The following is a 19095-nucleotide window of genomic DNA, read 5'->3' as shown; positions in this document are numbered from 1 at the left end:
ACATCCTCAGCTACAAGTTGTTCATGTTTTAGCTATAAAATGCAATTATGACAAAGTACAAATAGTAGAAACACACAAACCATATCAATTCTTCTTATTAGCTGAATGACCTGGAAATTACTAAATGTAGGTTATACAGTAAATGTCTTTTAAATTTCTTGTAAGTCATTCTTGTTCATGTAGCCAGTAAGCCTTCCCACAACTTTTGGACTTTTTTGGGTCCCATGACTAGGTCATTCTGGAAATGTGGAAGTTGCCAAGAATGAGGGTACAGCTGTGTGGAAACGGGAGATTCTTAGGACAGCAATACAAGGAAGATTCAACCAACTTGGAGTCAAAACTCACAATTCTGTTCATGGGTGAGTGGGATCTGACAAAGTCACAAAGCCTGTTTGGTTGCATTCCACAAGTGTTGTAAAAGGTCTTCAGCTGTAAGTCAGGAAAGTAACCATCTTTAGAAAATAGGAGGATCATAAACCTAAAAGTGATGAATAAAGTCAAAACAGTAGTTATAATTATCAAGAGTAAATGAGGGGCTGAGGATATAGCTCCATTGGTATAGTGCTTGCCTTGCATGCATAAGGCCCTGGGTTCAACCCCCAGCACCACACACACACACACAAAAAAAAAAAAAAAAAAACAAGCAAAAAGAGTAAATGAGTAATGAGGAGAAAAGATCAGAAGAGATTGAGGTTGAGTACAGGAAGAATGAAGGTTCCATTTGTCCCACCCATTCTGTGTTACTATTACAGCATTACTGTACTAGTACAACACATTACTATTACGGCATACCTAGCCTGTATGCTAGGTATACAGCATTTATAAAACCTATTTATCAAAAGTTCTAGAAGATCAGAAATCCAAGATCAAGGTGCCAGCATCTGGTGAGGGGCTTCTTGCTGTGTTCTCACATGGTGGAAGGTGAAAAGGTGAGCAAAGGATAATCACTTTGCCCTCCTATGACAGAACAGAAGAAAGAAAACCCACTTCTGCAAATTCCTGTTGTAGCAGCATTAATCCATTAATGACAGTGGAGCCCTCACGACCTGAACACCTCCCATTAGGTACCACTTTCTAATGTGACTGCATTGGGGCAGAAAGCAAAGTTTCAAAATGAATTTTTGAGAGAACAAAACCATTCAACCCATAGCATCTTTGAAGACTAAGAAAGAACAGTCAGAGATAAACAGAAAACCAGACATCATGTCATGTTGTTTGTGGCCATCAGTCTAAAATGCCAAAGAGAACCTAGGAGACAAATTAAAGATAGCCACAAATTATTTTTTACTCCTTCCATCAGTAAGTTGGGTTCTGTGCCCCTTCCTCTTAAGACTGAGTAGGTTTTGTGACTGTGTTGTCCAGTGCAACACAGTAGAAGTGATACTGTGCTTCATTGTCAGGACTGGGCCTTAAGAGACCAGCAGCTTCTACTTGTGATTTCTTTGAATGTTCACTCACAGAGAAGACTGACACCACAGGAGAAGTATGACAACTCTGATATCATAGTGGTGTGAAAAAGCTATGAAAAGAGAGAGATGCCTAGCCAGTTCTGGCTGTTCCAGCCTTCCTGGCCCAAGCATCACCTGCTCAGGTTTTAGTTGCCATCTCACTATTTTACTATACAGGTAAGAGCTGATCTGCTAAGCCCAGTCAACCTACAGAACTATGAGAAATCAATTTTTTAATTATATTAAACAACTAAAAATTTTGATGATTACTTATTCAGTATTTTATTTTAACCCCAACTAGAGTAACACCAACTGAGCATATTTTAATTCATTTCTGATGCTAATTATCAGAGTTGGCACAGACCCCCAGGATAAGGACTAAGTCCTCCTCAATATGGCTTGCACTAAATCCCTACTACAAGTTTGGGGGGGGGGTTGTTTTTGTTTTTGTTTTTGTTTCTAGTGGGGGGGGGGTCCCATGCCATCCATACTTCTGATTGGCGGGATAAAATTCAAAGATTCTCCTAATCCCCTCAGGTTTGATAATTTGCTAAAACAACTCACAGAACTCAGAAAAATGCTATATTTGCAACAATCATAGCCTTATTTTAAAGAGTACACATAAGGCAAGTGACAGCTGGGAGAAAACAGAGTCTCAGTGCCCTCCCCCTGTGGAGGCAGGACATATCACCCATTCAGCACATCAATGTGTTTACCAACTTAAAAACTCCTCCAAGCCTTCGTGTCCAGAGATTTTATTGGGATTTCATTATAAATGAATGGTTGACTAAATAATTGACCACATGATTTAACTCAATCTCTGCCTTCCCTCTCTAGAGTGATGGTGAGCCAAAATTCAAGGGTCATATGTTAAGGTCTCCAAGTCAATCCCTCTCACTTGATCAGAGGTGAGAGGGAAGCTCCTCAATCCCTTCCCCCATGTTGCGGGGAGAGAGCACCATATGCCTGCAACTCTCTTGAAAATAGTGAAGAGATGGATGATCTACTAACACTGGCCAGACCAGTTTTGGACCAATTCCTTTTGCAAGCCCTGCATAGTGGCACCTACTGTTAGTTTCGAGTCATTTGGCCATCTTCAAAAATAAGGTTTTGTTCCACAATGATTAGCAGAAAAAGCAAAAAGTTCTTTGTTTTCATAGGTAATAGAGTCAAGAAAAAAGAAAAAAATAATAATATAAATATGACAAATACATAGTTGCAAACAATGATGAGTTCTATGAAGGAAGGGTTCACTAGCTATGGTAAACTTTGTTGGCACCAATGAAACATGACTCCTGTTATTTTATCCTTCAGTAATCTCCTTCCATGATGACACTGGGTTTGGCCACACAAATTAACTTTCACCATTGGGACATTATAAACATATATGTTAGCAAAAGTTTGATTAGGCCTCTTGGAATGTAGTTTCTTAGAATCTAGTTGTGGGGAGAAATGTAGTTTCTTAGAATCTTCTGTGGGGAGAAATCAAGCAATCACATATAGGGGTGCACGTGAAACATAACCAAGGGCACTGACCCATAGTACCAGCTGAGTTGCATAGGTAGTCAGCAAGGTACACCAGCCTTGTGATTTTCTAACTGTCTCAGCACACTAGCCAACCCCTGGCCAACCAAAGCAATCATTAGAAGTAATAACCCTGTTAGTATTTAAACCATTGGATTTTGAAGTGGTTTGTAACATATCAATAGATAACAAAAACGCAGGGATATGAGAATAAAAACTAAAGGAACCATATAGTCCAGAAAGGTGGAGCAGCCTTTCCAGAGAAATCAATGATCTTCATGGAATCTCAAAGAAAATTATGGGTTAAATTCCAGACAGAAGGAGCAGTATCCACAAAGACCTGTGTTTGAAGGGCAAACGATGCCTTTAAAAGCTAAATGAGAGCCATTTTTTTGCGTGTGAAACAGATAGAAAGAAAATATGTATGCATACACATTTTATTTATTTCATACAGTAATAGTATATTTAAGAAAGAAATGAAAGCCCAGAGCTAAAACTGTTATGTCTATTCTTGTTTATTAATACAGACTTGCTATTATGAGCCATCTGTGACATGAACACATTGTGCTGGGACCATCTGTAATGTTCCTAATCTAATGGCTTAAATGATGGCTCATGCCCTCATTAGACGATATTAGCACCTCAAAAAAACATTTGTTGGAAATGCCAAGGTACTGATCCTTTCAGGTTCTATCAAGTGGCTACACCATAAACTAATACACATAAGAACAGGAAGAAAGGAAATCAACAGACATTGAGCCCCTTCCATGAGCCAGAACATTTCAAACTCTTTTTTTATCCATTAATCTCTCAGTAATCTCATGAGTGGGTATTATTATTCCTTTTTTAAAAACTTACTAAAGAAAGTAAGGCTTTCAAAGCTTCATTAACCTGCCCAAGATCATACAGCTTGAAAGTAGCAGAGCCAAGATTTAAATCCCAGGTTCTCTGCTTCAAAGCCTATGATCTCTGTAGTAGCTGGGATTGGCTGCCTTCCCTGCACCAGCTTCCCCTTCTTTCTATACTTTTGTCCAGACATTGGTATCCTTCCATGAACCAGTGAGCTAATTCAAGGGTGGGTCTCTCATCTACAGCAGTATTTCCTAGCATCAGGTGCAATTGGCATATGGGGCTGCCCAGTTCTTTGCTCTTCAGGGCCATCACCTGCATCTTAGGAAGTTTAGCAACCATGGCCTCCACTTGCAATCATTCTAATAATCCAAAATGCCTACTGCACACCTGCATGCTAGAGTTCTGCTTGAGAACAGCTGGTCCACAGCTATGTTAGTGATGGGTTCAGGAATTTACCCTACACTTGGTAAGCCAACCACCAAAGGGAACTTCCTTGCCACAAGAAACCGTTCAGGAAAAGTAGTTGGGCCAATGAGGTAAGAGAAGGTTTGCTGGGGAGTTCTGTGCACAAAACTTAGGTACTCTGGGAAGAGCACACCTGAAAGAAACAGCTTCTTAGCCCTGGAAGTTTTCATATATGATTCTGAGACCTGGAACTCCTCAGCAATGTTACTGCCACCCTGAAGGGGAACCCAAAACAGCTCTTAGCAAGAGAGTTATGGTGCAACTGACCACCCACCCATCTCTCCACCTTTTCAGTTGAATGAACCAATAAGTCACCTGTATTCTTAAAGCCAATAAAATTAAATAATAAATCCCCCAATGTTGGGCTTTCAGTTATTAATCAAGGCAAATGTTCTATTTGATGTCACCTTCTCTTTAGGCTCTTACTCCCTACTTTCTCTGTTTAGGGTAGAGGATATACCCATTTGGGCCAGTGGCTCCAAAGACACAGAAGAAGGTATAGATTTCAGTTTCAAACTTTCCCAATTTTCTGCTTTTTACTTTAATATTTTTTGGTGTATGTCTTCCATATTGCTTCCTCCTCAGTAGAAGACATTTCCTTTCTGGCTCAGGGTGGATTCTTTTGTTCAATATCTTGGTCCCACTTCATTCTACCTCCTCAGAGTTCTCTCTGCATCCTATATTTCTGCTCTGGTTGATTCTCCAGCCTCTCCCTTTGTATTACTCCTAAATTACATACATATCTCTAGACCTTTTCCCTGGGTAATCAGTCCTTCTGAGGCACTTCCCTCTTTATGCCCTTCACAGCCAAGCTCCTTAAAAATGACATCTTGACCAGTTGCAGTGATGCACACCTGAGATCCCAGTGACTTGGGAGGCTGAAGCAGAAGGATCAGAAGTTCGAGGCCAGCCTCAGCAATTTAGTGAGATCTTCAACAATTCAGTAAAACTCTGTCTCAAAATAAAAATAAATAAAAAGAATTGGGGATATACTTCTATGGTTAAGTATCCCTGAGTTCAATCCTCTGTACAAAAAAAAAAGAATATCATATTGGTCTGCTTTTCCACTTCCGCACATCTGTATTTCCCCTCAAATTAGTCCTCAAGCTGCTGTTTTCTCATTGAAAATCCCAATTCTTTCAATGAAACTAAACGGCTATGTTCACTGATTTATGTCCTAAATGTTAAACCCAATAAGCATTTTCATGTTCTTGATGTCTAATCTTTCAACTAAATGTGTTAACCAGTTCTCCTTTAAAAAAAAAAAATTCTTTCTTTGCTGTCTATACTACCACCCTCTAATAAATGGTATTAAATAAAAATTATAAGGAGACAATTCTTTAGGCCTACTCCTGCATAGGACCCCAACAGAAAATCTAAGTAAAGTCACTTAAGCTAAAGTTCTAGTCACCAACCTGAAATTAAATTGTCTATCTGACTGTCTCAGAATCCTGTATTAGAGAGATAACAGCAAAATTTCTCAAAAAGGCATGATAAGGAAGTTCTTTCTGCTTTAATCCTTACACACAAAAAAGTAATTAATCAGTTATTTTTCTATTGTTCTACCTTCTGGTTTGCCTTTCAAGGAAAGTAACTTTAAATGTCCAATTCCCTTCTTGGGGCTTTTGTTTGTTTGGTTTGTTGGTTGTCTCTATCTTCAATTCTTTTTCTGTCTATAAAACCAACCTCTTCTGCTTGCTTATTAGAGAACTTACTCTATAATATAGAATAAAGTGTCTCCCAGTTCTAGAATAAAAAATTAAGCCAATTAAGATCTTGTAACTAAATTGTTGTAACTTTGTCCTTTGACAATAGGTTCTCAAACAAAATAAAACACTACCTAATTTTCCTAATTAGACAAAAAGTAAAGTGTATGGAATATTTAGCGACCTAAAACAAGAAGTTATCCATCTGACTCTTGGGATGATGTTTCTGGGGAAGAAAATCCCTGATGCCTTTAATCATCTCACTTGCTCTCTCATTTCAGCAATTACAACCATATCCCTCTGTCTCACCTCACCTGTATGATATTTCTGTTTTGACCTCTGAAGACACTGCCTAATTTTTAAAAATCTCTCAGTTTACTGCTTCTCAATGCAGTTTTGAAGCTCATGCTATGAGGTGCCCTGCCCTCCCCCATCCCCTTTTTATAATTCTCAAAACCACCTGTGATTAACCTCATAGTCATTGGGTTTTATAATGTCAGTTCACCTAATAGCCAGTAAACCTATGAACTTGGTTCTATTCCCCCAATTTAAGATTAAGAGGGCTGAGATTGTGGCCCCGTGTTAGGGTGCTTGCCTAGCATATGTGAGGCACTGGGTTTGATCTCAGCACCACAGAAAAATAAATAAAAATAAAGGTATTTTAAGAAAAGAGTCAACTCTTTAAAAAAGATTAAGAAACCAAGGCACAGATGAAGTATGTGGTGTGGCTAGGTTGTATGGCCAATAATTAATGAAGCTGGGGACTGTAAACTAAAGCTATGAGAGTAACTAAGGATCCACAGTGGACCCTGAGGATAGAACTTGATGGTAAGATCACCGAGTTTATTAAGGCATCTAAAGTGACTTTCCATCAGAAGTGGGGTCAGTTATAGGACCTCAAAAAAGGAAGATCTTAAAGATAAAAATTAGTATTATCAGGCTGCAAGTGTAGCTCAATAGTAGAGCATTTGACTAGTATGAACAAGGTCTTGGATTCAATTCCCAGTGAAACACACACACACACACACACACACACACACACACACACACACACACAGGTATTATCTATTGAAACACAAATCAGGGGAGCTTTTCACCTATCCAAGTGTTGGAATTGGGTAAAACCATTAGGCGAGAGTAACAAATGTCTTCAGAGGCCAAAACATAAATATCATTCAGGTGAGGTGAGACAGAAGGGTGTGGTTGCAATTGCTGAAATGAGAGAGCAAGTGAGATGATTAAAGGCATTAGGCTTCAGAGATTTTCTTCCCCAGAAAGATTATCCCAAGAGTCAGATGGATGACTTCTTGTTTTAGGTCGCTAAATATTTCCATAACTTTACTCTTTGTCTAAGATTTTTTTTAAAAAAGAAGAAGCCGCCTCGTTTCATGAATTTTGCATTTCCCTGTCTCTGGGGCAGTGATTTCTCATTGCAATTTGGCCTTCTGCTTTTAAAAAGCAGATTTATAAACCAGGTTAATATGAGTCCATTCCTGAAAGGTGTATTCATGCTTGATGTGCAGAGAAATCAAGTCTCTAAGCCTGATTTACTCCATCTACCATCCTGTGAGTTCTCAGGAGACTTAATATATCCCTTCTTTGTGAACATGAAGTGTACATCATTTCTTTGTGGAGGGCAAATATGTTTTTCTTATTTGTTATATGCTGATAACTTCTAAATTTGTCACTGGAGGTCAGAATTCTCATTAGACAACCAGATCCAGTGCCCAGCACTACCATTTACTAGCTGTCATGACATGAGAAATTATTTAACCTCTTTAAGCCTCAATCTCTTTCTCTGCAAAATAAAGACGTTTTAAAAACCATGTATCAAGTTTATTGTGAAGGTGATTTGATTTGTTACACATTTTATTTTTATTCATTCATTTCTTATTTGCAGCACTGGGGAATGAACTCACGGCCTCATGCATGCTAGACAAGTGCTCTATCACTGAGCTACTTCTCAACGCTTTTTATTGTTTAATTTGAGAGAGGATCTCACTAAGTTCCCTAGGCTGACCTCAGTCTCTGGAATAAGTGGGAGTATAGGTGTGAACCACCATGCCCAGCAGTGACACATTTTAAATTGTAAACATATAATGAATTTTAAGAATTGTCAGACATTCAATAGATAAATAGGTAGAGGGCACAATCATATAATCTATCATAGAGAACTGCAAATGTTTGTTTAGACATATGAAAAACATTTGTCCCCATGGTAATATGATATATATTGTTATTTATCTCTAGCTCAGTCAACTCCCACTAGTTCCTCATTCAAATGTCCAATTGCTCATTTGACGTCTCCACTTGAATATTGTTTAGTCCACTTGAATATTGTTTTAGTCATTTTCTTATAGAAAATGTCAGGCTGAATAAACTATAAACAATAGGCATTTATTAGGTTCATGGTTCTAGAGGCTGGTAAGTCCAAGGGTATGGCATGACATCTCACAAGAGCAGAGAGAGTATAAATATGCAAGATAGTGGGGTGGGGCAGAATTTATAACACACACACCTAAACCTCTCCCACAATAGCAACCTAAATCCATTCAGGAGGGCAGAGTCACCCCTTAAAGGCTTCACCTCTCACCTGTTAAAATAATGATTAAATTTCAATATGAACTTTCGTAGTGCATAATCTACTAGCATCTTAGTTCTGTTCCAAACTGAATCTTTTTTTTTTTTTAAAGAGAGAGTGAGAGAGGAGAGAGAGAGAGAGAGAATTTTTAATATTTATTTTTTAGTTCTCGGCGGACACAACATCTTTGTTGGTATGTGGTGCTGAGGATCGAACCCGGGCCGCACGCATGCCAGGCGAGCGCGCTACCGCTTGAGCCACATCCCCAGCCCCCAAACTGAATCTTTGATTCGCTCCCTCTTTCCCATAGGCCTGCTCTTCTCTTATCTCAATTAAATACATTATGCTCATCAGAAAAAAAATAGCTAGAAATCATAATTGACTTTTCTCCTTCCTAGTCCTTCCACGCACACTCTGTCAACAAGTTGGATTTGGGGGTGGTACATGTATCTAAGTGCCAGAAGGAAGTTACCTGGTTAAATGCCTCAGGAAGCTAGGGTAGGCAGACACTTTCCCTTTTGCTTCACATATACACACACACACACAAAAAAAAAAAAAAAAAAGAAAGAAAGAAAGAAAGAAATTCACCCTTCTAGAAGCTCACCTCCCTAAAAAACATTAGCCAAACAAAAGTAAGAAAGAAAAGAGCAAGTGCCAAGTGCCTAATTTGCCTAGACACCCACCTGGTGATTTGGGGAAAGGGACAGCCTGAAATAGCAATATCTCCTCTTTTTCTGACTCCTCGGCCATTCTTGCTCTCAGCCAGCCTCCTATGGCCATGAGACCAAAAAATAAATAAATAAATACAGTTGGCTCTCCATATCCAAGAATTCAGCATTTGTGGATTCAACAAACAAAGAACCAAAAATACTGGGGAAATAAGTTGCATCTGTACTAAACATGAATAGACAATTTTCCTTGTCATTATTCTGTATAACAGTATACAGTATACAGTATAACAACTATTTACATAAAATTTTATTAGATACTAAACACAATTGAAAGATAATTCAAAGTATAGCTGAGCATGGTGGTGCCTATAATCCCAGCAACTTGACAACTAAGGGAAGAGGATTACAAGTTTGATACCAGCCTGGATAACTCAGCAAAAAGCTTGTCTCAAAACAAAAACAAAAACAAAAAGGGTTGAGATGTATCTCAGTAATGTGCTACCATGTACAAGACCCTGGGTTCAATCCCTTGTACCAAAAAAAAAAAAAAAAAAAAAAGAATAAATGTTTGCATAGTCTATTTATAACTGCTATGCTATTTTATATAAGGGACTTGTGCATTTTCAGACTTTGGTATCTTTAAGTCCTGGAACCAATCTTCCATGGATACTGAGAGGCAACTGTGTCTTTGTGCTTCGGAATTTAAAATGGGCAAGGTGTTACTAAAGTGCAGGAATCAGGGCAGGGGTTCCTTTCCTCAGAGTCCAAGAAAAGCACTGAGACTATTTATTATTGTTATACTTTGGATCTGGAATGTTCCCTGAAGGCTCATGTGTCGAAGGCTTGGTCCCTAGCTGGTGGTGCTATGGGGAAGTGGCGAAAACTTTAGGGAGTGGGGCCTCACTGAAGAAGGTTGGTCACAGGGGGTGAGCCTTTGAAGGGTTTTTGTTTTTGTTTTTGTTTTTGTTTTGGGGTTTGTTTGTTGTTGGTGGGGGGGGGGTTGTACCCAGGATTAAACCACTCAGCCACATCTCCAGTCATTTTAAAAAATGTTTTGAGACAAGGTCTCCCTTAGTTGCTGAAGCTGCCTTTGAACTTGTGATACTACTGCCTCAGCATTTTCTTTTTTCTCCTAGAACTTGCTTGCACTCTTGCACTCATGCTCTTGCTCTTTTGCACATACACGCAAGTGGGCTCTGTATCTCCCTGCCTGTTGAGAGCCACAGCCAAAGGGGCCCCAGCAAACTTCCAGCTGCCGGCTGATGATTGGCTCACAGCGGCCCCAGCAACATCTAGCTGATTGGCTCCTCTGCGGTGATGTTCATTGGGCTGTTTCCCTGCCCTTTCAGACCATGGAGCTGCTCATTGGGGGACTTCTTTGGCTCCGCCCATGCGACCCAGCCAATCGGCCTCAAGAGCAGGAGGATTGTGGGAGGTGGTGAGGTTTGTGTGGGGGTGAGAGGCTTGTGGGAAGCCGGTGGTGGCAGTTGGGTTCTGAGGGTTTTTTCCTGAGGAGCTGTTTTGTTTGGTGTTTGTAGTTCTAAAAATAAAGTTTGTTTCTTTTGACAAGTGGCTCCTGAATTGTGCCCAGCCAGACTGCGGCACCTGCCATTGTGCTTCTTGGTCACCAGGAGGTGAGTAGCTTTGCTCCACCACATATTTCCTGCCATGACGTTCTGCCTCATCACAGGTCTACATCAGTCGGGCCAAGCACCTATGGTCTGAAACCTCTAAAATCATGAGCCCAAATAAATCTTTCTTGTTTTTTTTTTTTTGGGGGGGGAGAGTCAGGGGACAGAGGGCAATATTTTATCACAGTGACGGCTGACTAACATGATTATTAATTTTCAAATTTTATTTCTTCCTTTAAATGAACTACTGTTCTTGGTGTGTTCTGCAAAAAACTTCTAGAATTTAATTCTGTATAACAGGGTAATTTACATTAATTATACCACTCATCTTGATTTCTTTTGTTGCATATTCTATTAGTCTTTATGAGTTCTTTTTTCTAATAGAAAAAAAGGGTTTTGGATTTTGTTTTTCATGCTGCTGGGGATCTATCACAGGGCTTAAAGCATACCAAGCAAGCACTCTACCATTGAACTAAATCCTCAGCCCCAAATCTCTAAGTCTTTAACAAATAAATTAAGAGTCTTCAACTTATTGTTTCTAATAGAAACATTTCAGTATATTTAATATTTATATATTTATATTGTATTTTATATTTATTCATATTTTGTATTTATATATTGTATATTATATATTTAAGCTATGTAAGTAAATTGAGTAAATTTTCATTTTATTTGTGTTTGAATTTTCTTCCCAGCCTATGAAAATACATACTTGGAGTTGAAAACCTTTATAATAAGGTAGAACTTCTAGTAACCCGCATACATTTGGTGCTGGACATTGCAGTTGTGATAGGCAGCAATCTAAGATGGCTCCCAAGGTCCCCATCCTCTGGTTTACACACACTTTCTCCAAGTTGCTCAGTCAATCACTACTTAGGTACAGCTATACAGAGATTTTGCTGTTTATTTATTTGGTGTTGAGAACTGAACCCAGGAGTACGTTAAAATTTGAGACAGGGTCTTGCTAAATTGCTGAGGGTCTAGCCAAATTGCCAAGGCTGGCATCAAATTTGAAATCCTGCCTCAGCCTCCTAAGTAGCTGGAAAGGCATGAGTGAGCCACCACACCCAGTGTTATAAAGGGATTTTGTAAGAGGCAAGTAATTTTCCAAATCAGTAGATCTTAAAATGGGGAGATTATCTTGGGTGGGCCAGAGTAATCAGCTGTGGCCTTTTTAAAAGACACACCCTACTTGACAGTTTCATAGCAAAAAAAGAATTTTAAAATGAGGGAAACTCCCTATGCTGGCTTTAAAGATGAAATAAGCCATGTGCCAAGGAATGCAAGTGACCTCTAGTTGCTAAGGGTAGCTCCCACTAACAGCCTGCAAGGAAATGTAACAGTGAGAAACTGAGTGCTAATACAACATGCGATAATGGGAAGACTCCAAACTGCAGATGAGATGGCAGCCAAGCCTTGTGAAACCCTGAATAGAAAACTCAGCTACACCATACCCAGACTTCCACCCTAAGAATTGTGATAATAACTAGTATTGGTTTTAGTTACTAAATTTGTGGTAATTTCTTATTTAGCAATATAAAACTAATCCAATAGGATGTCATTATATTAAGATGTGACCCCTTCATCATAGGATGCTGTCAATCAGCACAGTAGAGACTGCAGTATTCCTGGAACCCATTTCTACACCAGACAGCTCCTTATAATAAACAATATAGACACAAGTGACCAAGGAAATATATCCTGTATAACTATTGTACTCCCAATTGATAATCTCCTGTAGATCATTATCATTAAAAAAATCTAAACACAAGGGAAACTGTAATTGATTAAAAGTTAAAATGAGAGACATCATAATTAACTGAGCAAGGTTTAAATATTTTAATTTTTTCAATTTTTATTTAAAAAATAAAATTGATCATGTTGTGGCCTTGAAAGAAGTTCATGCAAATGAGGAATCCTGAGCTTAAGCCTCATTCACTTCAGAGTAAATCTCTGTCTCCATTCTTAGCACCTGACATATAAATATCAGGTCTCAAATATTCTTTCTTATATGTGTTTTAGTCAGCTTTTTCACTCTGTGACTAAAAGACCTGGCAAGAACAAGTTGAGGAGGAAAAGTTTATTAGAGGCTAGTGGGTTCAGAGGTCTCAGTCCAAAGATAGCCAGCTCCATTCCTCGGGGCTCAATGTGAGGTAGAACATCATGGTGGAAGAATATGGCAGAGGGAAGCAGCTCACATGAAAATCAGAAAGAAGAGAGACTCCCTTCACCAGATACAAAAGTATGTACTCCAAGGCATGGCCCCAATGCTACCTCCTCCAGTCACAACCTTCCATCTTCAGTTATCACTCAGTTAATCCCATCTGAGGATGACTCCACTGAGTGGGTTTAGGCTCTTATAACCCAATCATTTCTCCTCTGAACCTTCTTCCATTGTCTCACATGCCGCAGTCTTGGCTGGGCACAGAATCACGAGCCACTGAAGCAGGAACAAAACTTTATTTTGAAAAAGCCGCTAACACTCTCCGCGCCAGCGAGTCAAAAACCGGTCCTCCCACGAGGGTGTCTGACCGGACCCGCGCGTCCCGGAACCCCCCGTCTCCTCCGACCTCCTCCGGAATTCCCTCCTACTATCCTTCCCCAACCAATGGGAACTCTCCAGCAGTCCCGTAAAGTCCCGTAACTTGAGTCCGGTAGCAGGCCAAGGTGAACAGCGGGAGTCCAGTTTGCATATGAATGTAAATTTTAACATAATCATCTCAGTGGCTAGCTGGCGTCACTTTACAACCAAAGGTGCCATACATCGTATATATGCTTGTGGCTCCTAGCATCTGCCCCCTTCTGTTTAATTAAGCAAAAAGCAATGTGGCTAGGGACCGTGCCTGGTAGGTTGTCCAATTTAACATATGGTTCTTACCCGTCATGGGAGAACTGACCTTTAGGCGTCAGCTTCCTGTCTTAGGTTGAATCCACTGTAATCAGAGCAACCCGTCGCTGACTACCGGTCCAGCATTCAGCCATGCTTGTGGATAGGCCTATGCACCAGTGGGGGGGTGAGGTTCTTGCCTCACCTCTGTTGGCCCCCAAATTTAGACCATCACTAGTAGAAGGGAGGAGGATACAGAAATGCCACGACACCAAGCCAATTGACGGCTCCTTTGGAAAAATTGCGTCACTGGTGACACCATCAGCAAAGATATGCCAGTATTACCACAATAAACATGGGGTGAGCTGGCAAGGAAATTGCATCACTGGTGACACCATCAGCAAAAATATGCCAGCAGTACCACAATTCGGTGCACCAGATGATATTTCACAATGTATGCAACTGATATATAGTCCAGGCAAGTTCTGCAAGCAGTTCAAATTGGAGGAGTCTATCAATATGTCCATATCCTCCCAAAGTAAATCAAGTCCTTGATAGCATTACTTGTTGAGTTATATTCATTGATGCATCAGTTTATACAGTTTACTGTGATAGCTATCATAGAAGCTGTAGTTTGGTTTTATCTCAGTCTTCACTGGAATTGGGATGGAGATGGAAATTCTGGCAATGATGGTAAAGAGACATTATCCTGAACAGAATTATTAAATATAATAAAAAGAAAAGGTGAAAGTAAACAAACAGATCTGTTAAACTCCTTTAAAAACAATCCTTAACAGCCGTTTACCAAATTTAAATTAGTAAACAAACAGATCTGTTAACCATCTTTAACAACAATCATAAACAGCTGTTCACCTAATTTAAATTAAACCATATAAATCACGTGAATAAAGAAAAAATTCGGATCCATTTTTTCATGAGCGCTCCTCATATAAGAAATATGGACATACACACATACAGACATACAACACAAAACAGAAGTGTGCACACAACATACAACACATAAGACAATAGTAAATAAAGGCCTTGTAACTATACTTAGGTGAAATCTCCATTGTAATGTTTAAAAACTCCACAGTCAAAAAAAAATAAATAAATAAATAAATAAATAAATAAATAAAAAATAAAACACAGTCAAAAAATAAAACTGATCAGAAAAACATTAACCTAGGTTTGTATGAGCTCAAAAATAAAATAGAACTTTATGATGTGGAAAAATGCAATAATAAAATAGATACTGAAAAAAAAAACCTTGGTTAATCACTGTCGCAGATGTAAGAATAGCCAAGCTGGAGCTCTGGATGTCAGCTGTTATGGATTTGAGTCAAATCATCTTCTTTTTCTGTAGAAATTGTTTTAGTTAATCTCTCTGGAATCCAAATTGGTTGCTGTTCATCCTGTGGGAAAACACAGACAGCGCCCCGATTCCAGACTATCACTGGATCCGGGCCTTTCCATTGTCCTGTTAGAATATCTTTCCAAAGTACCTTAGGCTTATGTACATTTTTGGGGTACAAATGTCTTTCCGCAGCACTAAGTCCCGATGAATCTAAATTTAAAAAGTTTAGAGTAAAAAGGGTTATTTTAAGTTTATCTTTGGGGGATATATACCCCTTTCCAATTCCCTCCTTTTGTTTTAATAAGTACATTTTAATAGTTTGATGAGCTCTTTCAACTATGCCTTGTCCTTGTGGATTGTATGGAATTCCTGTTATGTGAGTAATACCAAATGATGAGCAAAATTGTTTAAAAGAGGAGGAAGTATAACCAGGACCGTTGTCCGTTTTTAACTGTTTTGGAACGCCCACAGTGGCAAAATTTTGTAAGCAATGAGCTATAACATCTTTAGTTTTTTCTCCGGCATGAAGGGAGCCCATCAAAAATCCGGAAGAGGTATCAACTGTAACATGTAAATATTTTAATTTTCCAAATTCTGGCAAGTGTGTGACGTCCATCTGCCAAATATGGTTAGGTATTAGTCCTCTAGGATTGACTCCAAGATTAACTTGTGGTAAAAATGTCACACAATTTTGACATTGTTTTATTATATGTCTGGCCTGTTCTTTAGTTATTTTAAAACGCTTTTGTAAAGTATTAGCATTGACATGGAACCTTTTATGAAAATTTATAGCTTCTTCTATTGTGGAGAAAATATGTATGTCATGTGTAGATTTATCTGCTAGTTCATTGCCCATACTAAGGGCTCCAGGCAATCCTGTATGTGCCCTGATATGACCTATGAAGAATGGATCTTTTCGGTCCCAGATTAGACTTTGTATATCGGAAAACAAAGAGAAAACAGTAGAGGAAGGGGAAATCCTACCAGCATCTTCAAGGGAATTAATAGCATTAACTACATACTGACTATCAGAAAATAAATTAAATACAGAATCTTTAAACATCATAAAAGCTTGTAATACTGCATTAAGCTCTACCTTTTGAGCTGATTGTTTGGGTACTAAAAATGTAAAAGTTTGATCAGGAGTAACTACTGCTGCTGTACCATTGTTTGACCCATCAGTGAATATATTTGGAGCATTTATGATAGGGGTTTTTCTTGTCATTTTTGGAAAAACTACAGGATGCTTAGACCAAAAAGACAACAAAGGATTAGATGGTAAGTGATTATCAAATGAAACACTAGTTTTACACAGGATTATTGCCCAAGTATTTAACTCATTAGCTAACTCATCAATTTGATCCATAGTATATGGAGTAATAATTTTATTGGGAGAAATCCCAAACACTCCCTTAGCTGTTTTTATTCCTTTGAGTATTAATTGTCCTACAGCCTCAGGATATCTAGTAAGAATAGTGTTAGGGGAATAAGATAAATGTATCCACAATAATGGACCTTCTTGCCAAAATACTCCTGTAGGAATATTTTTTGTTGGTAGTACAATAAATAATAAAGGCAAACTTATATCAATTCTATCCAAATGCATATTTTCCATATATGTTTCAATGATTTTTAATACTTTTCTTGCTTCAGGCGTTAACATGCGGGGTGAATTTGGATCTGATGGACCTTTTAGAATATCAAATAAAGGTCCTAACTCTCCTGTTGGTATGCCTAGATAAGGCCTTATCCAATTTATGTCTCCCAATAACTTTTGAAAGTCATTAAGTGATTTGAGTTGATCTACTCGTATTTGAATTTTTGGTGGACGGACCATGGTTGAGGATAATAGAACTCCTAAATAATTAATTGGAAGATTTAATTGTACTTTATCTATTGCTATCTCTAGATTATAATTTTTCAATAAATTTGTAAGTGTGGCATAACATTCTAGTAATGTGTTTTTATCTTTATGTGCCAGTAACACATCATCCATATAGTGAAATATTTGTAGTTCAGGATATTGGTTTCTAAGTGGCTGGATTGCTTTATTAACATAAATTTGACACATAGTTGGGCTGTTAGCCATCCCTTGAGGGAGTACTTTCCATTCATATCTCTGATCAGGACCTTCATGATTCAGTGCAGGGATAGTAAATGCAAAATGTGGACTATCCTCGGGATGAATTGGAATTGAAAAGAAACAATCTTTAATATCTATAACTAAAACATGCCAGGTTTTTGGTAAAGCAGACAATTGAGGAATCCCTGATTGAGCAGGTCCCATAATAACCATCTCATTATTAATGGCTCTTAAATCTTGTAATAATCTCCATTTACCAGATTTCTTTTTAATGACAAAAATGGGAGTATTATAGGGGGATACGGAAGGTTGTATATGTCCTTCCGCTAACTGTTGTCTGACCAAGTCATGGGCTACTTGTATCTTTTCTTTAGTCAAGGGCCACTGAGGAACCCACACTGGTCTTTCTGATTTCCAAGTAATTTTGATTGTCTCAGTGGCCCTTTCTGAAAACCCAATTCATGTCTATTTATTTCTTGATCTATTTGAATAGGTGCTGTCATACCTTGTTCTTGTTCTCTTAATCTTTTTTCTTTCCTAAAGCCTTGTTTAGCCCTAGTAGTGGGCACGTTAGGATTGATGTTATTTGTTAATGTCAATCCTAATTGATCTAGGACATCTCGTCCCCATAAATTTACAGGAAGATGATCCAATACATAGGGCTGTATAGTTCCTTCACATCCTTCAGGATCCCTCCAATCTAATACCATAGCACTTCTATGGGGATTTGTTGCCACTCCTAGGCCTCGAAGCGTTTGAGTGGCTTGTTGTAATGGCCAATATTTTGGCCATTCTTGACGAGAGATGACACTAAGGTCAGCTCCTGTGTCCAGCAGCCCATTAAAGTCATGTCCTTGAATATTTAATTTTAGCATTGGGCGAGAATCTAAATTCAAAGACAGCATAGCCCAATCTACACCTGTGGAGCCTAATCCCTTGGAACCTCTTTCTACATTACAACTGGAAAATTTATCATGCAGGCTGGGTATTATTAATAACTGTGCTATTCTATCTCCTGGTGAAATTACTGATATACCTCTTGGAGAACTAGCTATAATTTTTATTTCACCTTCATAATCGGGATCAATTACCCCAGGACTTATCATAAGTCCTTTTAGTGTAGAAGAACTGCGTCCCAATAATAAGCCTACTGTTCCTTTGGGAAGAGGTCCTTTTACTCCTGTGGGAATGATTTGAATTCCCATCTCTGGGGTTAGTACTGCTCTGGCAGAGGCGCAGATGTCCAGCCCTGCGCTCCCTCTAGTTTGTCTGATGAGGGATTTAATGGATAATGCGTCCTGGGCACTACCTTGATGGGGCTGTTGGGTTCCTCCATTGCCCCATATATTTGTGGTTTGGGGCCCCGGGGCATTGGGCCCTCTAGTCCGTTTTTTGGCAATGGAGCTTGATACCTTTCTCCACGATATCGTGGGTAAACACTTGGTCCTTGTCCGTTTTTTGATAACGGAATACCCTCTATGGTGGTTTGAGAACGGCATTCATTAGCCCAATGTCTCCCTCTACGGCATCGTGGGCAAATACCTGGTATTCTATTCCTTTGATATCCAGCTTTGTTAAACCCTCCTCTTATGGGGCAACTCCTTTTAAAATGTCCTGTTTGATTACAATTATAGCATGTTCTTGGCCTGGCATCTAAAGCCTGTTGTACTGCTGCTAAGACTTGCCCCTGTTCATTAATGTCTCTACATAATTTAATATATGTGTTTAAATCCTCATGTCTCCATGGTCTAATGACCTCTCTGCAGCAACGATTTGCTTGGTCATAAGCCAGTTGTTTTATAAATGGCATTACCTGTTCTGTATTTCCAAATATCCTAGAGGCTGACTGAATAAGTCTATCTACAAATTCAGCATAAGGTTCATTAGTTCCTTGTATTACCTTAGATAATTGACCTTGTAAGTCTCCATGCCCCTGTAAAGTTTTCCATG

The 19095-nt window shown here is 38.9% G+C and overlaps 1 long non-coding RNA gene across 1 annotated transcript in view; it reads right to left on the bottom strand.

The window, feature by feature from the left end:
• Nucleotides 1-297: 297 nt before the first annotated feature.
• Nucleotides 298-19095, bottom strand: part of LOC308633329 — a 28418-nt gene continuing 9620 nt past the window's right edge. The window contains exons 2-3 of the long non-coding RNA XR_014018758.1: nucleotides 9260-9346; nucleotides 298-429 (exon numbers count right to left, since the gene is read on the bottom strand). This is a non-coding gene — a long non-coding RNA (uncharacterized lncRNA). The remainder of the gene's footprint in view (nucleotides 430-9259; nucleotides 9347-19095) is intronic.

The sequence above is a fragment of the Spermophilus citellus genome, assembly GCF_964194105.1.
Source record: "Spermophilus citellus genome assembly, chromosome: 14".
Taxonomy (NCBI): Eukaryota; Metazoa; Chordata; class Mammalia; order Rodentia; family Sciuridae; genus Spermophilus; species Spermophilus citellus.
This window is presented reverse-complemented; position numbering and strand designations above follow the sequence as displayed.